Below are 22,342 nucleotides of genomic sequence, written 5' to 3'. Positions count from 1 at the left end.
AAAGAGTGACAGTGCAGAATATTAATCAAAATGAATGTCAGTGACAGGACATAATGACAGCCAAAACAAATGTACACAGAGTCTTCATCAGAGGATGTTTCAGTATCACTTCTGACTAGGGCACACACGACTGCTGCATTTTAGTTGACCTTGACTACTCCTAAAAAGTAGATGACTTGTCGCTGAAGACATAACAATGAGTTCTTGGTCTTGTCTCAAATACAACCAGGAAAGGTTTAACTAATGTAGGCAGGATCAATATGAAGGGATAGTGGGAGTCTTTCTATCTCCAAATACCTTAAATCCTGATTATTTAACAAGACTCTCCACAGATGAACGACAAGTTTACAATAATTCAAGTGATGACCAGAGGTTCTGATAGTCAGTTGGTTAACTTGTCAGTAAAACACCTACTACTGACCCCAATACAATTATCCATCATGCATTGCTTTCTTTATTTTCCTTATATAACTAACCCCTGGAAATATCTGCAATCACAGAGAGGGCTGTAATACTGCAATATTCTATAATTCCACAAATGACAAGATGCCAAAAATCGTCAAAGGTTTGTGATTTTTTTTTCTTCAAGTTTTTTTTTTTTGTATCCTGATAATCAATTCAAGCATTTATAAGATAATATTAAATCATTTAATTCTGTGGGATACACATTTAATTGCAACTTAAAATGACGGCTGTATCCTTAATCCCACATGTAAGCCCACATATCCTGTAATTCAGTTTAGCTAATTTAACCTTAAAAAATAAGAAATGATAAAGATTTGTGTAAAAATGTGCCGTTAAACATGTGAAAAGGGCAAATTCAGTGCAACTCAGTGCAAACGTAAGTATACATGAGTACACATTGCCTGTCCTTCATTAGACCTGAACAGACATAAGCCTGATAATACTCTGACCCACTCGACTGACCCGAAAAACTCTAATCATATTTGCACTGATTTCCAAACATAAGCACTTTAACTTTACTCAGATATGCAAATATGACTTCATACCAGCGCCTACAAGACAAACTCTCGCTGATGTGTTTTTTTTTTTGCTGTTCCAGCCAGCTCAATACCTTTCCACTTAATATGCTGCCAAGTTAATCAACGTTGGTTGAAATCCGGGAGATCACAGGCACTTTAGCTGCTGACGCGCCAGGCGTTCCTCAAAGGCAATGGCTGATGGATCTCCTGTGTTCATTATGGAGAGAAAGAGTTCTCTTTAATCAGCCTGGGAGTCACTTATCATAAGGACGCCTTGCCACACACACACATGCACACGCTCACACACAGAGGCACACACACTTGCACACAAGACACACACAGATGAACCCTCATGTCGAAAAGCACACGTGGAAATACATATACATTAGGATGCCTCACCACACACACACATACAGTAGATTACCAACCAGGCATACAAAGGAGGCAAAGTGGTCCAGTATGATCACAGAGTGATGTACAGATGCAGAATGTGCATCACATCATCTCTTCATCATTTCTGGGGCCGATGCAGATACCTATTTTAAAGAGTCAAAAAAGTCTGTCGTTGGTATATTGGCTGATATTCTTTATACAAAGTATTAGGGGTGTAAATCACACATTTCTTCACAATATGATATTATATCATTTCTTTGGACAACAAGACACGTCATAGGAATTTCAAAATAAAGGTGTAGCTTAAAGATGTCAATATAGATCAATATTTTCATTTTGCATTGATCATTTTGGATTATTGAACACTGAATGGATTTATCAATCCAGATCAATGTATCATTACATGGGTTCTGTAATCATTGTTAACATTAATAATCAATTAATCAATTAATTGTTATGAAAAAAATACAATTTTTGTTTATATTGATAATTACCAAATGCACACCCCCCAAATCAAATCTTTATTTCCATAGTGGCATGTAGTGCATATGTAAAGGCCTACATATTAAACACATATACTTGAATACCAGATGACGTGTGGAGCATGTTCATAAAAATCTCTGTTGTATTTCAGAACTTTATTTGATATTCGATTGATTAAATACTTGATGGATCAAATGCTTAATGACCAGTTAAATAATAATCGATTAATTGCTGTCATCCCTGATCATTACACCCCTACAAAATATAATATAAATAATATAGAATAAACCTTCGAAAGTGGTTATGTGGTTAACTCTTGTGACAAAGATATTTAATGGAGGCAGATAATTTTACAGTTGAGCAATGAACATTATTGTCCAAAATTATATTAAGCCATTGAAACAGTAAACTTTAATTGGTATTTTTAATAATTATAAATACTTATAAATAAAAAACACATATGCCACACAAATGCCAATAAAGCAAAAAAGAAATTATACTGACAAATAAAAGCAATTTGCATTCAAAAAGTTCTCATATAGGCACATAATGCACAACATACAGAATATGCCGATACTGATATAGATGATATAGCTGTGATAGGCCAATATCAGCCTGATAATATCAGTGGACTGATAGATCACTCAGGCTGTACTGTCACACTTACACTGTGTGTGGCTTTAAGATCCTCCTAACAGTCGAGGAAGATACATGTGGACAGATCGTATAGTACTTAATATGGACATCCTTAATTACAGCGTTGTACAGACATCCACACACACGCGCACAAACATGCACACACACAGCTGTAAGTACATCAAGTTAGCTGCCATACCGAGCTCAACGTGACATGCTGAGAGAATGTGATCTTGTGGCAGACCACGTTAAAGACTGAATAAATATTTGAGGTTTTGCGTTCAAATGCTTGTCTGGGGATGTAGGTAAATATATCTGTCTGTATATTTGGGCCTGTACTGTGTCGCTGCATGTAAGTGTGTGTCTGTTTAGGTGACTGCGCGAGTGTTTGTTGTGTGTGTGTGTGAGTGTGTGTGTTTGTGTGTGTGTATGCCAATCTCTTTGGATTGTGGACAGGCGTACACTGATTTAATCACTCCCCAGGCAGAGTGTGGGGGAGGCAGAGGAGGCTGTGAGGCAGATAGGAACAGACAAACGCGACAAGGCGAAAGAAGGAGAGAGCATGCTCGCCCCGCGGGCCGACTCTGCTGCACATTAAACACAGACTTGTACTCATACTACACTAAAGATACACCTACATGGACACATAAATACATAAATAAATACATGTATGTGTGCACTTCAACCTTTCATACATACTGTACATAAATATTAAAACACAGAATCAATGTGCATGCCTGTGTAGCTGCATGAGTTCAGTGGTCATGCCTGGTTATGCATGTGTTTGTGTGTACATGTATGTGGTGTATTACATGTAACCTTGCCTTTGTGTGTGTACATTTGTGTTTGTGCAGTTCTGTATACATTTAGTCTCAGCCAGAGGTCACTAATGGAGAACAGGGTGGTAATGGGTCTGGCAGTTCAGGTTGTTCTGTAATCTCATCACGCTTAACTCAATAAGGTAAAGGTCAGTCTGCCCCCCGGTAGACGCCCTGTCCCTGCTTTGACCTGCTGAGAGACAGAAGGCATGGCACCATAACCCTAGGGCCTCTGATGGACGCTGCAGCAGGACTTATTTGGTTACAAGCTCCCTTCAAACCTTTGTCTCTCTCTACTGGCTTTAAAACAGCACAAGACAATTTAGATGCCATACAGAACAGCAACAACAGGTAAATACAATTTGATACCGATAAATCATGTAATGAGGTGTGAATAAAGTGCATACAGTGTAGCACATTGATCTGATTTTAAAGAAAAGGATTATATTGCAAAAGCAGATGCCAGATGTTGGTGAGCTTCTTCTTGTGCTGCTTTTTTAGGAGACTACTTCAATTTACTTAAGCCCCTTTTACACTGGACAAGAAACCCACTAACATCTGGCTTCTGTCTTCAATGGTGAAGGGTACAATGGTACAATTACTACCAAGTCAAATGACTCTGCAGTGGTCACAGGTATTTATCTGCAGCTTCTGCAGCTCCTTAATGCACATGTGCTGCTTGGCTTACATCAGCCCAGCATGGTGGAGTCTGCACCCTTTTGAAGGTGTTTATTTACTGATGACCGCTCTTCTGTAGTCATATGTCTGTATTTCATTTAATTAACATGAAGCAGCAAAATCAGGAAATCAGCAGTAACGTAACATGACTCCTGCCCACCTGAAAGTGACTATGAAACAGTAAAACAAAGCAGACACCTTAAAGTATAACCAGTGACACCGGAGAGAAACTGAACTTCAAAAAATAGGGTTTCAGGTAGAAGATACAACAGTACTGAGAGAACATAGAGACTTTTAAAACCATCTTTCTCTCAGCTCTCCTGTGCACACATGAACTGAGTCTCAGCTTTCCTTTCCAGCACGCATCAGAAAAGAAAGACAAAGTCATCTACTGGCAATGGGAAAAGGGTCAGTTGCCTATTTTTATTTGTTGTATTACTTTGAGAAAAGAAAAAGAAAAAAAAATCATTTGGGCATTAACCCTTATTGCAAAACAGATGCTCTTATCTGTTTAATGCATTCTAAATTATTATAACAGCAAAATAACTTGATCTACTGCAGTTTTAAGATGAAATTACAATGCAAAAATGAAGGTGGCTTAGTTCTTATTGGTCCTATGTATGCATTGATAGATTAGACAAAGCTGTATAGGAATTTGTCCATATTTTCTTGCTTTCATAATTTGTTCAGCAAAAGAAGATTTTGCAAAGGCACCTTTGGTTTGCATTTTTGTAGCTACTAAGGTTGTGCCTGTTAATGTTTGTTTGGTTGAAAGATGCAGACAACACTGAACAGCTTGTTCTGAGAACTTCAGAAATGCCTAGAGACTGTTTCTGTGCCTTCCTTGTTCTGTTCCCCACCCCCCTCCCTCGCTCATCTCTCACCTATAGCTCATCCCCCTTTCTCACATAACACATTATACCAACACTTTTCTCTCAATATGCTTTCTCTCTCTCTACTATGAATTTAATTTAGCCTCTGAAACAGAGAACAAGTTTCCAAAACTAGACTTCTAAAACTATTGTTATAAATAGAATATAAATAGTTAACGATGAGGTCATGAATTACACATTAGATAAAAAGGGTAACAGTGACCTGTGCTTGCCAAACAGTGAGCCCACATTTATCTGTAATGTTAAGCCATAGATCTCATTGCTTACTTTGCTTACTTTGTCTTCTCCATCAGCCAAAATTCATATCTGTCAACATTATCACATATTTGGTAATATGAAGCATTTACCCACCGTCAGCATATCTTAATTGTCACAAAGTTTCATTTTGCATATCAAATTAACATGTCAAATTAACAGATTCATACACGAAGGCAGTGGTTCCTAAACTTTTCAGCAAGATAGCATCAGAAGACTCCTGTTTGTTTATTTCCCCTACGTAAATCATATTCATTTAACTTTGTTTCACTTTATATTTTTCTCCCGCTCATCCAGGCCTGCCCTGAAGTGCCTCTGCGCCCCTCAATTTGGGAACCACTGCACGAAGACTTTGGCAATAATTGTTTGCCTTGACATTTCCAGCATGCATCTTTTTACACTTAACAATAAGGCTCCGTTTTGCCAGTTAGAATTGTTAGTAACTCACTGGAAGACTGATTAGTAGTAAGCAGTAACTAGATTATAGTGAGCCCACACCAATTATATTATTATTTTATAACTTGATTGTTTAATAACGATTTATGAAGTTAATTAATAACCTAATTGTAAACCATTTATTAAAACATTTATAAGGGCAGTCTTGCTGTAAAGTGGTACCTCCAAAACTGCATTGAAACAGGAAATTCCTCTAACAGTAAGCACATTTGATCCATACTGCACAGATGTGATGATAACTGTTAAATTACAAAAAAACACTCTCTGATATCAATGAAAATAGATTATTCTTTCTCCTTTACTGTCTTCCTTTCTCTCTCACGGCAGTGAGTGGGGTTGGTACCGGTGTTGACAGAATCAGATCATGTGATCAATCAGAGCCCAGCAGTGACAATGAGGACCAACGAGTGAAAGATTACACACACATGCACACACCGTGGAATAATTCAGAATGTTCTGTAACACACACAATGGCTTAAACAGTAACTGGAAGGTAACAGCATTAAAAAAAATCTGTCATTTTCCTCAGGAGTCGTCTCCGTGAGTTTCAGGTGTGTGACATGGCAGGCTTGCAGGAGGGGGAAGGAGCTTAAAGAGTGACCTGGGAGTCTCCCAGTGAAATGCCTCTAATCAGCCCCGGGGGATAACATCCTCTCTGGGCTCTGGCTGAGCTGCGAGCCGGGGGCAGGCACACGGCAAGTCTGACAGACTCTCTTCCCAGAGATCAATACCAAGACTCCTTTTAAAGTGTGACATGTTGAGAGGCAGACAAGGAATTCTACTTCTGAATTCCCAGGGAGGAGAGTTTTTTCCTTTTTTGTTTTTTTTCTTATTAAATGTGATTTTCTGGTGAAATTGCCTGACATATAGTAAGCGTGTGAACATCAGTGTGTGGTTATGGGTGTTGTGTTGCTTTGGATTACATCAGCCTTATCTTCATTAGGGAGTGTGAATGGGAGGGACCGTGCATGTTCAATATGTGCTCAAATAGTGTGACTCGTGTGTCATTACTTGAGTCAAATATTCAACAAACCAGTGTAATTTTTCAGAACACACTCTAAAATTTGTGCTCATGTCTTTCAGAGGAGTCTTGAGTACTAAATAGTTCCCTCATGGCAAGTTTCCTTTGTAGACTTTTTAGAAAAATCTCTTTGAAACAACATAGCTGTCCAATCTGAATAACTGTATTTTTCAAAAACATGCCATCCTTGATATGCTATAACGTATGTGACAGAAACAAATTCAAAATCATACATTAGTAATTTAAGGCATAATATGGAACAATTTTATATGTATAGACTTACATAAACATAATCCCTTTTAATTATCACTTATGACCCACTGGAAGTGTGTGCAGAGACCCTGCCCTCTCCCTGTATTTCCTCATTTTCACTGTATTTTGCTGTGGGACACTTAACCGACCCAAATCATCCCAGGAATGAGAATCAGCAATCAGTTATCTTTCTCTGTGTTTAAGAAAAGCTCGCACAAATCCTACTGATTCTACCTTTAAGTTTTTTTTTTGTTTGTTTCTGTTTTTGCAACTACTGTAGCTGCCTTGTTCAGTCTCACCCTGCCACCAGACATTCATCCACCGAATCCCTTGCAGACTATGATTTCTGGTTTTGTTGACTTTGGCCACACCTTCTTTGATAAGTGGTCAGTGCTGTGGTGTTTTGGACCTGTGTGCTTTGGCAGTACTTTGACATCACAGGACTGACAGCAGTTCCCAAACCCTAAACAAACAAGAACAGGCTGTCCTGTTGAGACTGATGAAATAGCTGCAAATAACAACAGAGTTTCAAACCGCTCCTCAGAGCAACCATGTCCACAGAGACAGCATTATCTGCATTAAATACATGTAGCGAAAATGAGTGAAAGACCGTTATTATATTATTACTGCAAACCTATGATAGTCCATAGCCATAACTTGGCCAGTTCAGAGCTAAATAGAAATGAAGGCAAAGTTAATGCTGACGGCAATAATACACAATAGCACAACCAGTGGTGGAAAGAGTAATGAAAATCTGTACTCAAGTACAAGTACTGTTACATTGCTAAAATATTACTCACTTACAAGTAAAAGTTTGATGTCAGAGATGTACTTAAGTAAAAGAACAAAGTATTCTGCGCAGAAACTACTCAGAGTATTAGTTTCTTAGAAATGTCAGTCACCTCTCCAAACTAGGGTTGCAAATTTAGTGTGTTTTCCTGAACCAGTAGTTGAAAACGCTAATAATCCATTAATAATAAATGATTAATACATCTTTAGATACTATTTGGTTTTTTCCTCATTTTCAGTTTTTTGTTCATTTTTTCTCATTTTAAGTCTAAGAATGGCTGCAAATGGCTCCGCCGGACAAAACAATGTCACATGAGGTGCAAATACTGTACTGCAAGTGAGCGATTAATCCTTGATCAGTAACACCCTCACTCCAAACGTGTGCTACAGCAGCATTTTGTTTTATTTTTTATTTGTCCTGGTTTTCATGGGCCCGTTTGTGATCAGATCATACTTAAGTAGGAGTAAAAGTACAGACTGGAAACTCTACTCATAAAAGTACAAGTACTCAAAAAATAGTAAGTAAAGCACTGCATAGTTGTGAACCACATCAGCTCCTGGGTGGCAGAGGGTTTTTACTGTTGAAGGCAGAATAAGTGGGATTTGTCAGTTGCTGTTGTTGTTGTTGTAAATGCACCAGAAAGATAGTTGATTGTTGAGTCTTATTCCCAGGAAATCAAATACTGAGTTGGGTTAGTAAAGTGTTTCCAGCACAGCAAAAGAACGAGAAGAAAAGAAAATAAGAAGGAATGGGCGGAGGGCAGGGCCTCTGTGGATGTAGGCGCCGCCACACATGTCTGGTGGGTCGTAGGTGATGACTGAGAGGGGTTCTTGTTGTATGACTCATTCTTTTGGGGAAACTCCTGCATATTTTTCCATTAAAGTGCTGCGTGGGACGGGGTTCTTCTAATAGCAAATGCAAGTTTTCATTAAGTCATTATACAAAATGTTTTATTCTACAAAGTATGTTTTAATTATAGTAAAAAGTAGCAGACTTTTGGTGCACTTCAAATTGCCTCTCTGAGGACAACAATAGTTTAGTAAACTAAAAAACTAATCTAAACTTTTTACATGTATTAAATTTTAATTAAGAAAAAGTGGGCCCTGGGTCCAGTAAGGATGTATGGTCAGTGGTGTAAGAAGTACTCAGATCTTTTACTTAAGTGAAAATACAAATACCACAAGTTAAAAATACTCCATTAGTACTCCACATAATACATAATACTAGTATTGAAAGTACAAGTATTTGTTCTAAATTGCCCCCTGTTAGTCATGAACTACTAAATATGAGATTAGAGATTATTAGATTGTTAATACTGATGCAGGAATGGATAATGGGTGTATTGTACAGGGTAAAGGTTGTATCTCTAGTCTCAGCATGGGTACAACAGCCTGCCCTCTACTCTCTTCCAGCGCTGTCCATGGTTCTGAAACAACGGCAGCTTATGTCTCCTCCATCCATATGCAAACCTTCACCCTGGGTTGGATGCAGTGCTGTTTTTTTCTACTACTTCAAAAACAGTTTGGTAGTTTAGTCCAATAGTTGCCACCCTAGGGGTCGGGCCCTAATTTTGGGGGATCATGAGATGATTAATGGGTAAAGAAGAAAAAAAACAACGTTGCCCTACACACATTTATATTTATAAGATGTTCTGTACTTAAATACAGTGCTTGAGTAAATGTGGTGATTTATCAGCCAGACAAGAGCAAAAATAAAACCTTAATTTTCAGGAAATCTCCTGCGGATGTTTCAACATTCAGACACTGATTTTTGTTGTCTTGTGTGGCAAAAGAGCAATACCCATCTGGCTCCCCAGTAGGCAAACTGTAAAAAAAAGTCTTTGCCAGTGCTACCTGATCCAGGCCCGCTTGTTCCTCTGCATAACTATCTCTGCCATCCATCCCATCTGACATCTGGCACCGGCTGACTGGGCACAGCTCAGCCCAGCTCGGCTCCATAGCTTTAGGGGAGGTCAGCGACTGGGGGCTGAGCACTGGGGCCGTCAGGGAGGTTGTTCTGCATACTGAGCAGCCTGATTAGGCAGAGGAGCACAGAGGGGCTCCAGCCCGAGAGGGCCGGTGGGGAGACAGGCGTGACGGCACACAGCTCTACAGCTTCCTGCCACCGCTGACCAGGTAACCGATGACAACTCACACACCATCTTCCCTTGCACAGAAGACGAATCAGAGAAAACTCTCCCTCTACCCTGGTACTACTATTTTCATCAAGAAAAAAGTGCAGTAACATCTTGAGCTAAAAATGACATTACTGGGATTAAGTTTTGTGAAAAACAACTGGTTGCACTTCATTTTAGAGGATATTAATAAGACTTAACAAGCTTTACTTTGTATTAAATTAGACAAAAACCAAAAATAATATATTCTTTATTAGATAGTAGTTATACCCTAATTAGACACAGATAAATACACCTAATGGTACACAAAAACACGTAAAAAGTTGTACTTTGTGTTAAATTTTATATGTTTTTATTAGACAGTATTAGAACCTTAACTAGACCCTTACTAGGCTTTATTAGAGAGCACTTTATTTTACAGCACAGTAATAAGACAAAACAAGTCATGCTTTGTATCAAATTAGACAACAATTGGAAATTATATGTTTTTTATACCCTTCATTAGACCCTTATTAGACTCTCTTAGAAGGTATTTAGGGACATATTACAACAGAACTGTGCTGTAAACAGTAAGTCTGAGGGTTTAACTGTGGAAAATAATACAGCTTATTTCACAGTACAGTTCTGTTGTCATGTGTCCCTAATTATCCTCTGATAGAGCCTAATAAGTATCTAATAAACGGTATGAGTATATATTATTACTTATTTTTGTCTAATTTGTTACAAAGTAAGGCTTACTACATCTTACTGTAAAATAAAGAGCAACCAAACAACTTTCTAGTCTGCACCAGAGCGTCCACTATGATAATGGACAAATGCATCTGTGATTGTTTTATCTCTGCATGAGACAAAAGGAAATATCTAAGAGTTAATGCATAGATTTGCATACTAATAGAGGCCAGCATATTTGCGTATGAGGGATTTGTCTTCCAAAACACTGTCTACTCACCACTGTCCCTATGGTAAGAGCAAATTGATAAAGATAATGAGCCCATGACAAGGCTGGCTCACATCGAGCCCAGCACAGCTGACTGCCCAGAGCAATGCATCCCCTGCTCTGCCTCCGTGGACACATTGCCAGTGTGACGGATAATTTGCGTAATACCTCTCCATTCCAGCTCACCCTACCACTCCATCTAATCGCACCACCTCGCACCAAAAAATCATCAGCGTCTGCATGGAACGTGCCCAGGTGCATTATGGTAACTGATGAGTGTTATCACGGTGAAAAATAAAATCAGAGAGACGTAAATCAGCCAGTGATTGGGGAAATCGTCGCTGCAACGCAGTCGTAGGGTTTATGAAGTGTCCCTGACGTACGCTGATTACTTTTGATTCTCTCTGCTGTGTCTTCTTTTCCCAATGAGGTGAACAGTGGGGGAGGGGGGCTTGCAATATAATGGCTGATATGAAAAATAGGTGTGCTGGGGACGACTCAGTGGCTTCCTCACATCATTCCCCATGGCTCATTGTTGTTTGCACTTTGTCAGAAGGGTCTGTCATGCACAAGCGTGCACGCAAACATGCCAACATTAGCAAACACAAGTGTATGTTTACACTCAACTATATATACCTGAGCACATTAGGGAAAAGAGGGAGCCCAACACTGCCAAAGAGCACGAGAGGGAGAGAAGGAGAGTGAGAGCAGGAGAGGTAGAGGGGTCAGCCATCCGCTGAGATGATAATGAAAGAATAATAATAGAGTACAGGATGAAATTACTGAGCTTTACCCACAATATCTTCTCTCATTAGCTCCAGCACTAATGTTGCCGTTTATGCTTGTGTTCTACACCAGCTCCCCCTAATTAGGCGTGGGCTTCTAAAAATAAACAGCAAACTAAATAGTGGCGTGAAAGTACATGCAAATCTGTTGATGTACAGGAATAATGGTGGCGGAGTAGAGGAGGGGTGGGGGTGGGGATTAGTGGTGCGCTGCAGACTAAAGTAATTGAGTTGGGTAGTGTTGACACCCTGGCGCAGTCAGAGTGCCCATGTTGTGGAACGTGCTGCATGCGTGTGTGCTTACAAGGCTCAGCCAGCGCTTGTTTTGTGTGGCTGGTGTCATGGTAAAGGTGTTAGCTCTGGATAAAAGGCTGGAGAGGACGCGCAGATACTAATCCCTACGTTACTCTGAAAGAGAGGAGCAGGGTGGAGTCTTCCTCCTGTGACACAGCGAGGACAATCTGTTGCAACACCTGAGCGGGGCACGGCACGGGCAGAGCGAGGGCACGGGGCTTGGCAAAGCAAGGACGAGTGACTGTCAGCCATCACTCAGATCCAGGAAGAGAAAACACTGTTGAGAACAACACAAGATACTGGGAGACAGGGATGAACCAACAGCATTTTTATACTTGAATAAGTCATGGTTTAACTTTAAATTATGTACCAAGCTATTTTAAATCTAAGGATAAATTAAAACCTCTATTTAAACATCAGTTTGCTTTTTACTCTCAAGATTAAATTAAATTATGTTATACCAAAACGTCCAATTTAAAATGTGATCCGGCATTAATTTTAACTTACACTTGGGGAGGTTTAACTGTTAAATGGCTGTCTTTTTGAGATGGATTGAGCAAAAATAACCAAGTTCCTCAAAGAAAAGCCAATTGTGTTTTATGATGCGTCCCTTCTTTATTTCACTCTAGTTGATAATTCAGCCAACACGTTAGAAATTAAAGCTTCTCTGTTGAGCCATCATGAGTAAATTAAGTGGGCAAACAAACTTTTTAGATAGCTAGCAAAGAACATAACCTTTTTTTTTTTATTTTATTTTAGACAAGGAGCAAACAATGTAGCTTTTGTTAACTTTTTAACTAGCTACCAAACAATGTGACAGTTTGTTGTAAAACAGAGTAGCTGAAAGTTAAGTTTTCCCCCTTTTTTATAGTTACAAGGTCCTGACTCAATATATTTATTTTTTATTCATTTATTTTAATTTGAGTAAGCAAGCGTCTCCATTTTTATGAAACTCTATGTAATTTCAGTTTAAATAACTAAATATGGATTTACTAAACTGAGATTAGTTCTTAATTGTGCAACAGAGCTCAATTTTAAATCTGGATTTACTCACTTTAAACCAAGTTTTGCTAAACTCTGATTAAAACTAATCTTTGATTAAGTTGTTAAATTGTTGCTGTTGGTGCAACCCAGTATAAAAGTGATACTGCCATTTCAATTTAGGCACACAGAGGATTAAATTGATTATCTAAAAACAAAAAACAAAATAACACACAGTCAGTCCGTCACAGTCTACAGCTGCCACAGCGGTCTGTGGCCAGAGCACCCTGAGGTGCCATTGTAAACACAATGACAACTTACAGCACAAGTGCCACAAAGGAAAGAACAGGGCACCTTCTTTTACCATGAGGTGACAGTGCCAACCACTGAGCCTCTGTGCTGCCCTCCTTTGTAATTTTACTGAGATGAATTTACCATAACAAAGACTTTGAACCCTTACAGAACGGAATTCAAATTCAGCAGCTCTCAAATAAAATCCAATATAAATGAAAATGGGTAGAAATGTTGACAGTTTTATGATACGTGGGAGATAAGGTAGAAAATACAGTGGCTTAGAGCAGTTTTCACAGCAAAGTGCCTGTTTAAGCACGACAGGGGCAAAGTAGGGCCAGGCTCATCTTGATAATTCCTTTCTTAGCCTTGTCACTCCAGCTTTACGACTTAGAGGAATTACTTGATCTCTTGACATTGACTTGGTTATTTTTTTCATTCCCTGGCATTTATCATGTGTTTTTAACCTTCACTGAAATTGAGTTTTTACTATAGAATATTTTCACAACATTCTATGCTGACTTGTGCAGGGCATAAAGTTTCCAAGTACTATTTTCTCTAAATTGACTTCTGGTTTAATAAATAAATATGAATGTATAAAATTTGTATTAAGAGATTAGACTCAAATATTTTCAGGCATCATGGTCATTCTTGTAAATATTGGCATGTAGTAAAAAATATTTCAGGTTCAATGAATGGCAGATTATACAACTGAAACCAAAAATAAATGTTAGTTCTCTCCCTTTAAAGGAAAATAACCAATAATGTAATAAATCCTTGAAAACTTAATGTCCAAATTCAACTTAAGCAGGGTTGTCAAATTTATTTTAGGTCAGGAGTCACATACAACTCAATCTGATCTCAAGTTGGTTATACCAGTCAAACCATTGCAAAAAAACATAGAAATAATATTTATATATAACATTTTACATGCATCACTGTGGATCTACAAATGCACAAAACATTACATATATTACAAACAACAAGGGCTGCAACCAAAGATCATTTTCATAATTGTTTAATCAGTTGATTATTTTTCTAAATAATGGATTAGTTGTTTGATCCATAGAATGTCAGAAAATGGTAAAATGTGTTGATCAGTGTTTCCTGTAGCTTGAGGTCTTAGTTTGTCTCAAATCCAAAGATATTGAGCTGAAATTCACAGGCGTAAATAAACTTAAAAAATATTCACATTTGAGAAGCTGAATTTTGACATTTTATAAATGAAAATATGACTCAAAAGGATTAATCAGTTATCAAAATAGCTGGCAATTAATTTGATAGTCAATTAATAGTCGATTAATTGTAGCAGCTTCGATCGAAACAGAACAATAATATATTATTTTACTTCAAACAAGCTGTTGAAATCTAGAGTTTTTAAAAATTTCCAAATATTTACACTCCTTTGTAGTAATTTTGGCATCACCACACAGCACCAATAAACTGGAAGCTAATGAGTAAGAAGGTGAAGTTACAAACCCTCTACAAATCAAAAGTTTTGAAAGTGCCTTTGAAACAGGGTTCCACCAAATATTGTTTTAAGATAGAAGTCTGACAGATTATTTTATTCTTAAATTGCTAGTATTTGCATAATGTTCAATATTTTTAAAGATGACTGCAATAAGTATTTATTGTTTTTCCAGAGAAACTGTATTCAGGTCTGGAATTAATGACTGCTTTGCAATTTCTTACACTTTGCAAAGTCAGTCAGCGAGCTGGGGTGGACCTTTTTTCAGCAAGGTTCTGATCCCTGGGCCATATATTTGACACCTGTCTAATTCTTTTCACTTGGGCAGGGTGAAAAAGTAATGATTACACAGAGTTAGAAAAAAGGTTGGTTCTTTTTTTGTTTGCATTACGTTCATTTTTATGAACTGACCCATAACCTATAGATTATTATGTTTTTAGTTTACTATTGATGGGATGTCTGATGTTCTACAACATTAACAAGCCACTTTTAGAGAACCTATAAAATAGAAGACTCAGTGTGATGAATGTATACTGAGGAAAAGTGAGCAAAACACAAAGTATCAGTGCTTTCCTTTAAAGGGAGACGAGGCTAACTGGAATTACAGGGTGAAGATGAGTCTGTCACTACTTTGCTTCTGTGGTACTTTAAGAGGCACTTTGCTATGATTATAGCACTAATCCAGTGTATTTTCTACCTTATCTGCTGCATATCATCAAGCTGTCAACATCCCGACCAGCTCTCATTTATATTAGACGTTATTTGAGAGCTATTGAGTTTGAATTTGTTCTCTGAGCAATGTCACCGGAGGACACCAAATCTTTGTTATGATAATTACAGCTCAGTGACATTATGTAGATGAAACAAATGAATGGGCCAAAGTTTCAGCAAGCGGTGCACTTGGGAGAATGTTGTATTTTCTAGTTAGCAATCTTAGTGGAGTGAACACAGCTTGATCAGAATTCAAATCAAAGCAAAGCACAAAAAAATCAAATCGACTAAAAACTGGTGCGAACTTCCTCCCAGGGAAATCTGTGACATCCCAGATGGAGAAAGATTGAGAAAATGACACTCAGCCGTGCGATGATAGGTGAAACGTCCTTCCACCTATCAGGGGCAGCCTTTATCTTTCCACTGCTTTCCTCCAATATCCAAACAACATCTATTTTCTACAAATCCTTCTTGGGTCAATAGGTAGTTGAAACCTCAGACGGATAAACTGTACTTTGCAGATTTACCACTGGCATTACTCATATCTGTGTGCAAAAAGTAGTAGCACCATTGTAGTGTGTTCAAAGGGAGACGTGTGGTGACTAATTTCTGCCTTGAATGCAGTCCATTTGGCCTCGCTTCCAGCCTAGCTCTGTCCATTACTGCAGCTCTGAGTCACAAACCTCCACCCTGAGGCTGTCAGCAAGAGTCACCCTGGCAGGGGGGCGTTCAAACACACAGACAAGCAGGCATACATGTACTTTCATGCACACACAAACACACAAACACTTTCTGTCTACTTCTCACACCATCGTGCATGCACACAATCTTTCTTTCTTTCTTTCTTTCTGCCTCTCTCTTTCTCTCACACACAGCTTTACTTCCCCAGGAATCCGATCTTTTTATAGAGCGGCTGTGTGTTGGCGTGGGCGGCGGTATGGCCGTGCTGTTTCACCCAGCTCAGACTGGATCTCAGATCAATATCCTGTCCCCCGCCGGCCAGCTAGCTAGTTCAGGCCGGACAGACAGCTTCGGAAAACCTGTCCTTGTGGTTTCACGTCTGCCGTCTCGCAAAAAAAAAAAAAAAACACGAAAAAAAAAAACAGTCTGGTGGTTATTTACCCAGCTCTAATACATGCCTAGGGACACAATTTTGTCCCATCTATTGTTTGTGAATGATGATTTAATGTGGGTTGCTTATTAAGTTTCATGCTTATGTATTTGTTGCAGTGATATTCAACCATTCTGAATAAGCATAATAGCAATCGTGTCCTGCACACATATGGAAACATGCAAATAACTAAACAAGTGCTGAATTCAGAGCACAGACTGCAGTTTCCTTTTTCAGCTGGTTATATTTGCCACTCCGGTTCTTGTTGGTTTTTATTTGTTTTTGCCTTGGTGTTGTTATCATCAATGTGGATGTGATGCATTATCTTGTGTCTTCCTGTGTTATGTGGTAAAATGCGCCGCTGTCTTTTCTTTTCCCACATGAATTAGGCCTATGTTGTAGCCCAAGCATGAAACCCTACAAGGAAATGATTGGATGTTGTTTTAGTAATCACAGACTCTTTGCATCACAAGATAAATTCTCTTAGATATGACATTGGTGATTAGCTATGGTTCCTTGGTAAACCTTTTCTACAGACTTTATGCATGTTTAAAGCCAAGTCTGTCCCGGTTCATAATTCTGTGTAAAGATAAAAACTGCAGGAGGGCTGAGTTATCTCACTAAGAAAAAGTTGGAGAAAAACAGGACTTATTCAGTGTCAAACAAAGCAGGTGCAAATGGTTTGGTATACCATGATAACTTTTGCTTGCAAAGGAAACATTAATAAGCTGTTGATAAAAGTTGTTTTGTATACTTGAGACGTATAGTCCTCATATTTTCAGACAGCCTATATTGTATGTGGTCCATTCACTGAAAAGTGAGTCATATTTGCTGTCCAGATAAACGTTATGTCATTGGTCACCTTACGTATGCACAGCAATTATAAAGGATCTGTTTTTACGTTTTTACTCATATGTTACCCAATTCACGTAACAGGTTCTCCACAGATTACAGTAGTAGGAATAATTTTTAATTTCTTGTTTAAAAACAAATCAAAACAAATACAAACAAAAATAACAACCTTAATACAAAACAATTGTTGGTATCTATAAAAAAGTTACTTAAACTCATTAGCTGCTCATGTCCCGCAAATTTTGGTGAAAAGTGTCCTGTTGCTCAAAAAACATTTGGGTAATTTAGGATATGAAGGTATTGGCTTACTTCTAAGATGAACCCACCAACCCCCCTTTGCAATGTATATTATTGAAGCTATCATTTCAGAAAATTAGAACGTATTTCCAAACTAAAATGTCCAATGTTGACGGATACATCAGTCAGGCTGTAATTTATATATATATATATATATTTGTTTATGGTGACATTACTGGGTTCATACATGAGTGTTTTGGCTTTTTGACATTTTAAAGGTCCAATGTATAAGATTTAAAGGGATTTATTGGCAGGATATGGCAGAAATATTCATAAGTATATTTCCGGTGTATAATCACCAGAGGATAAGAATCATCTTGTTTTCTTTGACTTGGAATGAGCCATTTACATCTCCAGAAGGTGTGGAACATGTTCCACAGATGCTGCCATGTTGCATCACCATGTTTCTACAGTAGCCCAGAACAGACAAATCAAACACCAATTCTTGACAAAACCTTTTGTGTGGTTACTGTAGCCTCTCCTAAACCTTGAAGTCAGAGTGACACAAGGTGTTTGCAGTCTGCAATCTCACAGCTATATGCCCCTAAATGTGACACTTGATGCTTTAAATAAAACCTTGCAGGTCAAGTTGATGATACACAGACTAAATCAGCAATCAAGAAAAGATTTTCAGTTAGATTCATGTCCATTATTCCATCAACAATCTAACGTAAGACCTAATAATGACCAAAGATTTCTAACCAACATTAGGTTCTCACTTAAAGCTGAGGACGGGGTCTTCAGCTTGATCACCTTGGAAAAGCCAAAACCTACCCAAACTACCAAACCACATTTCAGCTCATATGAAGTACATTTCCATCTGAGGCCTTTGGGTTGCCAACATGGCGTCTAAGGCTCTAAAATCTCAACCCCAAGGGCTGGGTAGATTGTGCAGCTAAGCTGAGCTGAGCTGCAGTGATCTCTGAGGCTAGTTGGGCCTTTTCACAACCCTGTCAGCCCCTGACGGCCCTTCATGATCAAGGTGACTTATGGGGGAGCGTCTGGCGCTGTGACGTTGCGGTCGGGATCTCATTCCCTGACAGATTACAGTGTTGGACAAGCTGCCACTCGCAGCAGTGTGGCTGTGATGGCTCTGATAATTGAAGTGCTCAAAGGTGGATGGGTTGGACAGATGAAGCCCAGCAAGTCAATGGATCAATAGTGTAATCGTGAGCTCCAGGTGCTGGAGCTAAATGTGCCAGGTGGACTGGGCCTGAGCAAAAGCAAACTATAAAAGTTCACAGGGCATTTTGTGTCCACAGTCTGTCCTTTTTATTTTAGATCTATTTGTTACCCCCCAAAATTTGGCATTATGAGAGTGAACAGCTCAGAGCTAATAAATCCCATCGAGCCACATGTGCCTGAGGCAACATACATGATGTACAGAAACTGACAGCAGAAAAAATATACCTTCACAAATGATATGACAGCCAATATCTTCTAGCCAGAATGTGGCATTTATAGCAGTATTGGTCGGGGTTTAGCCTTTAGATTCTTCTATTATTGTTTTATCTCCTCCAGTCCCATTTCACTGATATAACCATCTATTGGCCTTCTTCCTGGCAAATAGACAAACAGGCTGCTCAACATTCATTGTGTGGCAGCAAACAGATTTCATAATCGTCACTTGCGTTGCTCACAAGTCAATAGCTATGACTTTATCAGCAGGAAAACACACAGAAGGTTTGTTCATGGACTTAATTGAATAGGAATAGCTGAGCCCCGGCGTCATGCACGCAAAGTCATTTTCATATCGCTCAAATGTCACCAGCCGATGGGGGTGACAGGCTGCTCTGGCCACCTGTCAAGCCTCCCTGTGACAAGTACCACCAAAGAAAACACTCTGAGTCTGGCATTAAAAACAGACTTCTGCACAGGAATGGGCCTCAGAATCTCTGTATTCACCTGCTATATAAGTGTTTTTCTTTACGGCACCGAAGACGCATTATCAACTCGCACAGTTACAAATGCAGTTAGTCAGATGTTGAAACAACAGCACCTAATGGACAGCGCAGGACAAACAATACATTGCACACTATAAGTATCACTTTGCAAACATGTCATTCAATCAGTGGGTGCATTCAGGCAGCGTGGCGTGCAGAGAAAGATGAGAAATACTAGCTGTGCAGTTTGCCAAATGGAGGTGTGCATGGGCAGAAGAGCTGTAAGGATCCATGGGGATGAGGATGGAGACATGGCTGGGCGTGAGAGAGACAAAGATGATGATTTCTAATCTGTGGAGGTCCCTCGAGAATGAGGGGATCAGTCACCAGTAGGAGATGGGCCTAACCAACTAACCGTAGCCCTAATACACACCCCCACTGGTAATTTACACTCATCCACACCATGACTGAGCCTGAATGAAGGTGAAATGCACAACGATGTGTATGAGAGGGAGATTTATCCCTGTCTTTAGATGTTAAGAGGATGCTTGGGTGGAAGGACAAAGGATTACATTTAACCTTTTAGATTTTGCCTGATGCTCTTAGCCAGGGCCACCTATCAGAATATGCTTAAATTGTTATATCACCAACATGACAAGCAACCAGTAATAAGTACAGTACATGCAAGGGTCAGAACTGTAGTGACAGGGCCCTAGGATGATGATATAAGTGAGTTGCACTAGACAACGAAATAAAGAGGTAGAGGAAGAAGGAACTGACAGGGTCAGATGAAGATAAATGCCAGCTGCTGGCGGCTAGACTTGTGGTTGCGCTGGAAAAGAAGAAGAAGTCCAGAGTGAATTGTATTGAGAAAGCAAGAAGGAGTTAAAGAAAGTGAGCAATAGAGAGTGAGACTGTGGATCAGGAGCAATACAGAGGTAAAGAAAGAGAGGCAATCCAGGGAGGGGGGTAAAAAGTTAAAGCTGAAACAGGGAAGTAGTGAGAAAGAGAAATAGCCAATTAGCAGGAAGCCAGCAGGTGTGCTTTCTCTCTGGAGCCCCCCTTCCTTTACCCCCCATCCTTGGTATGGGGTAGGGGGGTGGGCTAATGCTGTGCGGGCCTTAAAGAGCAGGGAGTTGCTATGGCAACCGCCTGGCACGCTCTGTCTCCAGGGAAACGGAAATGTCACAGCTTAAGAGGTCTCACAGAAAGCAAGTGAGGAAGAGAGAAGCCGAGAGCAAGGCAGAAAAAAAAAAGGTACAGGTATGTGTGGGGAAACGCGGCGACGGGATCGATGCATTACTGCTTATCTTTGCGGGGAGCCTGTCACATTATCTATGGAGTTTCTGTACAATCAAATTAATCATCTGCCATTGCCCTCCAATCCTCCCACTCACCCCTTAACTTAGTTTACAGGCTGAGCAGATGACAGCATAGACGTTAGGTAATTTAGAGACGCTCCCTTAGTAAGAAAACTGAAATCCAAGTCGCCCGCACCTGAGCACAACACTGTTCATTGGCGGGCATTTGAGAGCTAATCAACCTTCATTTATTTAATCAAATATTTACTGTCATAAGCAGCTGAGGAGCCTGAGGGTGTGGTGGGAAAGCTAAAGCCGGCATTGGCAGCGTGTGGCGAGGGTGAATGTGACCGGTGTTTGCTGCTGAGCTATGGGCTGACCCTCCAAATCACACATTAGCCAGGCCGACTAGCTGAAAGCCCATTAACCTGAATGGCCGCTGATTGCTCCACTATTAACACAGTCTGACTCCTCTCCTCCAGGGCTGTACCCACTTACACAGGTGCTTCAGCACCCCTCAAGGTCTTGGATTAATCAGGGTAAACAAATGTTGTTTCTTTGTCATGGCAGTGCCACTTTGTTTGATGTATGCCACACATTACAGCTATAGTCACTCCCGCTTTTCTCCCAAAATCTTTTTTAAATTTATTCACTAAATGCACCCATGTGGTATAATTGACCTCTTGTGTGTAGCCTGTCTTGATACAAAAAGCTTGTTTCAATTGTGGTGGAAAGTCACAGAAGAAATGAAAGGTGTGTGGTGTGTGTGGGGGTTCGTGTTAGCGTGAGGACAGTGGGTTCTCGGGGAAAGGAGATGGCCAGCTAAATGGAGCATTTCTCCAGCATGCTGCTGCGTGCCTGAGAGTGTGGCCTGGCCATGCCTAATTTATTTCCTCTTTTGTCGTTGTTGTCTCCATTCCTCGGTTGATTAAACCAACCTCATGCAGCTATGCTCAACAAATAGCCTAATTGAGTACGACCTTGGCAAATGATATATCAGCCCTATCCTCCAAAAACACCACCTGCACCAGACGCCCATCTCCCCAGCCCATCGCTCTGCGGGCCGCCGCACCAGGCACAACAAACATAAACAGGGGATTCGCCTCCTCAGCCAAAGTCATTTCTTGCACGACCTTTCCCACAAATCACCGCGATGACACAGGGCTGGATGGATCACTGAAATGGGACACATTTGTATCACTTAGACCTTTCATCAGATGCAAGCAGATACTCATCTATTATTCCCCCTTCCATTTGCAACTTTCACCCCACAGCCTGCACACGGAGGGCAAAATAAGTGAACAAAACATTCCTATCTGTGCTCCATGCAGCAGCTGCAGCAGGCTTAAGCAGCACAGAATTCTCATTAAATTTCCATCCTGTGTCTGTGTTTAGATGGGAGCTGGAATGAGGGAAGGAAGGGGGGCTGGTAGTTTGTGTTCAAAGGGGCCTGCTGTAGAAGATCTGATGGCTCTCTCAGTGCAGTCTCTGGTGGGATCTCTCACAGGATACAGATGCCTGCTCCGAGATGGCTTCATACCTAATGAGTCTGAGCTCCAGCAGGGCTGCACACAAAGCAGCGCTGCCCTCGATTCTCTGTTTGTTTGCCACCGCCAGCCCCACCCTCACTGTCTCGCTC

At 39.9% G+C, this 22,342-nt stretch overlaps 1 protein-coding gene and 1 long non-coding RNA gene across 2 annotated transcripts in view; one reads left to right on the top strand and one right to left on the bottom strand.

Annotated features, from left to right (window-relative positions):
• The window catches only part of celf6 (CUGBP Elav-like family member 6), a 184,215-nt gene that overhangs the window by 97,039 nt on the left and 64,834 nt on the right, over positions 1-22,342 (bottom strand). The window lies entirely within an intron of this gene.
• Positions 2,828-5,660, top strand: LOC146333184 (uncharacterized). The gene is made up of 3 exons (XR_014771308.1): positions 2,828-3,664; positions 4,351-4,399; positions 5,437-5,660. It is a non-coding gene; the product is annotated as an uncharacterized LOC146333184 (long non-coding RNA).

Source organism: Lutjanus erythropterus, chromosome 1 (assembly GCF_056507025.1).
Source record: "Lutjanus erythropterus isolate fLutEry1 chromosome 1, fLutEry1.hap2, whole genome shotgun sequence".
Lineage (NCBI taxonomy): Eukaryota > Metazoa > Chordata > Actinopteri > Lutjaniformes > Lutjanidae > Lutjanus > Lutjanus erythropterus.
The sequence above is the reverse complement of the archived record's forward strand: the minus strand, read 5'-3'. Positions and strand labels throughout refer to the sequence as shown.